The following is a 6343-nucleotide window of genomic DNA, read 5'->3' as shown; positions in this document are numbered from 1 at the left end:
AAATATGCTTCAGAAAAATACTGATTTTGTTTCTTATTAGCATGAATTCACAGATTAAGTGTGTAGAAATATTGTAAGCAGAATTCAGAACAGTTAGTATTTGTTTTCAGTCTCGGTATCAGAATCAGGTGATTTTGAAAAGGGAACTGATTTGCTTCACTTTAAACTTTGTTTAGGCTTAGAGCCGTACCCTGTAACAAGTGATTCTTTCTTGTGTGCTGTGTCTTCTGTCTCACAAACTCGAACCAGACAGTGCTTGAGTAGCTTATATGAAAGAGATGAATGTGCAGTATTCTGGTGCTGGTTTCGTCTCCCCAGTTTAAAGCATTATTTACCTCTGATAGTAGTTTGGATCAGATCTGGTGTCAACTGTTAGTAGCAAAAGGATAATTTAGTATAATGGGAGGAACCTGTGACAGTGGGATAGCTGAGCAAGTCAGCCAGTCCCTCTGCATAATTCTCTCCTAACATGCTTTATGAATTACTTTGGAACTATTCTGCAACCCTTATACACTGAAAAAACCCTACTAAATATGGAAATGGTTTAATACTGATTTCTGTAATTGTGGTGCTGGCAATAGCTGGATTAGGACAGCACTCTAGTTCTTGCATAGTAAATCATGAGCATGATAACTAATGATCTTACTCTTCTAAGTAATGGGTCTGTGTGGGATGCCATACGTTCCCCATCAAGTAAAGCACAGTAATTTTACGAGGTATGAATGACTTTATCCATCAGTTATAGCATCTTGATATTCAAACTTCAGGATTAATTACTTTGATATGATTAACTGCAGTAATTACCACCTGCTGTTCCTCCAGACTAGCTGCAAGTGGCAGTCTGATGTGCATTTACTCACTGCAGATGAGTTGCTGCTGCACGTGGTAGCACCTGTAGTGGAGTAAGTCTGTGCTGTTTTCTGGGCAGGTCAGTCACTGACAAACACTGCTGGTTCCTGGGGCTTCTGCTGTACTGGCCCCTCACCACTCCTGCAGTCTGGCAGTGCTCCTCACCCTTCTCAGGTCACCGTAGACTGCTCCGGATCTGTAATCCCAGGCCTTGAGGAAACTAAATTGTCCACAAAATAACAGATTGTGTGGCAAAATTGTTTCAGACCATGAGCAGTGCCAGAGGCAGGTGAACTCTGGGGTAAGTAAATCATTTCTTGGAAGTCTGTGCACAAAGGATATCTGATTTTCTTGGGTGCAATTCAGGTTAAGAAAAGCTGTTACTCTGCTCCCTGGCCACCTCCTTAAGCTGAATTCCATACTGAGGAGACTTAATTTTCTTCAGGTATTGTCTTTCTTTACTAGTTTGTGTTTCTGATGGGCTACTATACTGAAGCTGGTGTTAATATGCTCATCATCCTTGTGGAAAACCACCAATAGTGTGTGTATGAAGGCATTAACACTGGAAGGATGCTGCTGTTACTCATCAAAATGACCTAGACTAAAAGGGCATAGTGACCACAGGGTGGCAATTTCAGCATCGTTAGAGCTCGGCAAAGCACCAAAGTACACCAGTTTCTCTTTCTCTGGCTCCTTACACCCTCCTGATGGTCATCATTTTTAGTAATGCTATACTTTTTTCCAGAGTGTTTAAGAACATGGGACTTCAAAGCTAGTTATCAGGATAACTTAGTGCTGTAAGAAGCACAGGGCAAAAATCTAAACCTGTAAGAAGTCTACAAGTAGAGTTGAATTCTTTACAGTTGATTCATGGGGATTTTGTTAAGTGCTATCAACACATGGCACTGGTAGCTTGCTCTGATTTACGTATGTTCATTTTGTATAATTAGTATTTATCCTGTTAAGTTCAAATTTGTCCCCATTTTGGGAAAACGCATGGGAATTTTAGACAGCATTTAAAATTCCAAAGAAGTAACTTCACAACTTGAGAAGATCTTTAATTGAGGAGAGTCAGAAAAGGTAAAAATAATGACTAACTGTGGCTTTCTCAGTGAAGAGATGTTTTAAACTACACTGAATTTTTTTTACATATCTGACATTTGAGCACTTCTTTAGCTTTTCTTTCTTACCAATGTTCTGAAGAACCTGTCTGTATAGTCTGCAGAGGGTGTTACTTGGGCAAAGTTAAATACCTCTCATCAAATCTCTTCCATAATTTTTATTTGTAGATGATTTATACTTGTAGCTATTTAAACAGTTACATAAAACATACAGCACAATATTTATTATACTGCATATCATAAAATGGTGTTCATGTAATTACAAGCCAGTTATAGCCAAGACTGTTAAAAGGTGACAATAATTCTAAGAAAACAGAATTCCTGGTAAGATGATAATGTAGTCATTGACTCTGAATACCAATGTTATTGACATAAAGAGCTTCAAATGAACTTTGTCAGAGTTCATGCAAAGAGGAGAGCAAGTTTAAATTGGATTTAGAAATGACTAAGCGAAGGTAACGAAGTACAATCAATCTGACCATTAGGGGGTCTAGACTGAGAGAACAGCATGACTGTGGATTTAAAGACAAATTATCCAAAAATAACACAAAATCTAAATTATCAATAGCCAAGTTTAGTTTATACTGTGATCCCGTTACATACCAAAAGTTAACTAAAATTGAAGCATGTCTGCTGTGAAGGGGCATGTGCTCCGACTTGTTTGAAATAACAAAAGTCCCAACTGAATTGTTACATAAAACTTATTTTCAGACTCCAAGGACCAACAGGCTGGGACAAACATCATTGCTTAAATTTAAAGAACTTGTGAGTGTGTTTCCAAGTCAGTATTAAGACATCTGATAAATATATATGCTGGAAGATTGTAGTCGTAGGAGAAATATTTATCCTCCAAGTCACATGAATGTGTTTTGGTTGGCTTCTGCTGATGGCGTAATTCCTCCTTTCCTTATGGTTTGATGGCTTTATGTGGATTGGAAGGAGATTTTGTATCATAGCTACTACATTCACCATTATTACTGGGAATTCGGTGGCAATACTACTGGAGTTCTGTTACCTGAAACAAGTCTGTGTTTGTATTTGGGAGGAAAATGGGACTGGGCAATGTCCATACCTCCTCCAGTTTAGGTTACCCTCTAAACCTTTCACTAAGTAAAATTCTGCTGCTCCTTCAGATTTTTGTTGGCTCTGTTCCTTTACTCTTCCTTTCTCTTTTTCAAGTCTATTCTAGGAAACTAATTTCAGCTTCATCCATCTCTAAATTTTGGGCTTTATTCATAATGTTGACTGTTGAGCATGCTGCAGTTTGCAAATTTGACCTCCAACTTGGATTCTGCAGTAGTAAGGATGTGAACTGTGTCAGTAAAGCAGGAACCTTAGTGGCACGCACATACACTAAAAACTCTAATTTGAAAGTCAAACAGAAACACACAATTATCATCTGGCTCAGTAAGAAGTGAATAGTTTAATTACATATTCCATGTTGTGGTAGCCCACATCTATTCATTCTCATTCTTAAATATTCCCTTCCTTTATTTGGCTATTTAACCACCTTACAACTTGGCTCTTGTCTGGAGTATTCTTTATGTACAGTTTACCTTCAAAAAGAAATTTGTATCAGCACTGATGGGTTACTATATTATTACTGATAATTATTATAAAGTAGTGTTGCAATACTGTACCTAAGCCTGCATCAATTGGTGGCTCTGAATTTCTATGCCATTGAACAAACCACTCAGAAATATCTATTACTTATAAATACTTTTTAACATTAAAACAGGCTTATTGGATAACCTTCTGTTAGACACTTAATACAAACTACAGTGTGTCAGTCTTTTAGGCCCACTGGTTGTCAGACCTGCCTCTGGTCCACCACCTGTACTGCATAGAAAATGTTTCTGTGGATGTCAGTTCCCTCCTACCTTCTTTTGTGCAAGAAAGATGCTCTATACAGATTTGCACAATGGCATCCTTACTTCCCTTCTACTGTTATATCAAAGAAATTTGGTAATTTTCATCATTAATGCCTTGCTATTTTGTGCATTCTTTGTTTTGTCTTTCTGTTGCACTCGGCTGTTGCCTCTAACTTACTCTGGAAATTTTTCAAGATGGGGTTTTGGTTTTGTTTATAAAATACTAATGGAACTTTCTAATAAAATTACAAGGTGTCAAGTAGTAATGGAAGTACATCACGGGTGCTCCTGGATTAGGACTCTTCTTAAATGGCACACACATTCTATCTTTTCTTTAAAAGCAGACAGACTGAGTATAAAGTCTTATTCAAAGTTAATTATGCACATTGAGGGGAGGTAATTGTGTTGAGGTTTTTCTGTAATTTTTGGGTTTGTTTTTTTCCATCAATAAATATTTGCACATGAATAATGAAAGAAACTGTTTTACGCTTTCCACTGCTGAGCACCATATTAAAAACCAACAGTCTATCCAGACAGCAGAGTCCATCAAAATCCTCAGGAGCCTTAGCACAAGGGATAGCTAGAATCTTTTCCTGAATTTGACTTTTCTGTGATTGTATAAGCTGCACATATAAACTTGATAGCCAGTTATCACAGAATGTTTGACTAGTATTGAAAGTTTTCTGAGGTCTGCCAATAATGAGATCCAAATGTCTGCTGGTATTTTACGTTATACCCCAGGTGAGCTCTCTGTTTCGCTGAAATTGCATGTTCTCTGAGTGTTTACCTGTTGCTGTTTTTCTAAAATGGGATCTGTGTTTCAGACCATTTTATTGCAAACAAACAGAAATCTGACAATAAGTAAATCACCCAAAAGACTCAGTTCCTATGCTGGGGCTACTGCCGCCTCCAGAAGTTTCTCAGAGGGAAAGCAGGTACTGTACTGGTGAAGTACTTAAAGGACAAAACTTTGGAAACTTTTTCAAGCATCTTGTATAGAAACAATCTGTCCTACAATGATTTTGATGGAAAAGAGATAACTGTGGGAAAATAGTGCATAGCGAAGAATTCCAAATGAAATAACTGACACCCAGAGAAAGCTACTACCAAAACTGTAGCCTTTACAACATAATGTATCTAAGTTGATCTCACTAGCATACTAACAGAAGCAGATGCTTTACACTGTCTTAATGATGTGTGACTATAAAGTAAATGAAAAAAAAATCTACCATATTGATAGCTGATAGCTGTGAGCAGGAGTTTTTAGGAAGGGTGCATATTTTCCTCCAGCAATCTAGAAATTACAATATGAATATAAAGTTTGTGTAACTGTGTCTCTCAAAGCATCTTTAGGCAAGTATTAAAGAGATAAGGTAGCCACACCATGTAAAAACCTAAGAAGGAAAACTTCAGGGGTAACCTAGACTGATATACCCAGATGTGCCTGACAGAGGTTATCAAACCTGTGTGTATAAAGTTATGTGGTACTAATTATATAACATCCATTGATACCTTGGCTATCTGAAATATCTGAGATATCCCAAAAATACCTGAGATACCAAGGCTACCTGAAAAAGTAACTAAGAAATATGTAGCTGTAAACTAAGCCCATTATGTTATATTTCTCTGACATGCACCTTTTTTAATAAAAGATGTACAGATCTCCAGGCTGTTGTCATGGTCCTGGTAGCCATCTTTCCAAGATTAAATAAGTTTCTCAACCTCCGCTTATATAATTTGTTTAAACATCTTTTTTTTCCTGTTGCTGTGCTCTGGACCCTTTCAAATATGATGAAGCCCAGTTCAAAGACATTGTTTTAGCTTAAGTCAGCATGTACTTTAGCAGATTTTAAGACTTTACCATCTGCCTTTTATGCTTATAATATTTACTGTTGTACCTGTAAAGACTGATAAGCCTGTCTAGCTTCAGATTTATTTATTTCAGTGGAGTTATCAGTTGTAAAAGTGGGCATGTACACAGATCTTAATTGGATTGCAGCCTCAAAAATATAAATGCAGATAAATAAGGAAAACAAAAGCTAATAACATTGAAGCTTACTAGACTTACTTTTCCAGCAGTTTATTCATGACTAAGTTCTGAAAATGTGATTTTCCTTGAGACTTTTCTTTTTCCTCAAGTTTTACCTGAGCTTCTGATTCATTTAAAAAACAAGGTGGGCTCTTCCACATCATTTCTGAAACTAATCAACATTTTACAGATTATCACTAACACATTCGGAATTACACAGAAATATGTATGAAAACAACACAAATACTTCAAAAATGGTAAAGACTTCTAGAAAAGTTGACACAAGCTGCTTAAGGAGCCCAAAAGATAAATCATTCTACAATACTAGTAACATCCCTGGATATTATAATTTACAGGATCTGTTTGTACTGTTTGTAACGTTACTGTGTAAACCCATTGCTACTCATATGTGGCTACACAAACATTTTTCATATATGTTACAGGATGATGAACTGTTCTAAAAGAACTTCTTT

Source organism: Pithys albifrons, chromosome 8 (genome assembly GCF_047495875.1).
Source record: "Pithys albifrons albifrons isolate INPA30051 chromosome 8, PitAlb_v1, whole genome shotgun sequence".
NCBI classification, from domain to species: domain Eukaryota; kingdom Metazoa; phylum Chordata; class Aves; order Passeriformes; family Thamnophilidae; genus Pithys; species Pithys albifrons.
This window is presented reverse-complemented; position numbering follows the sequence as displayed.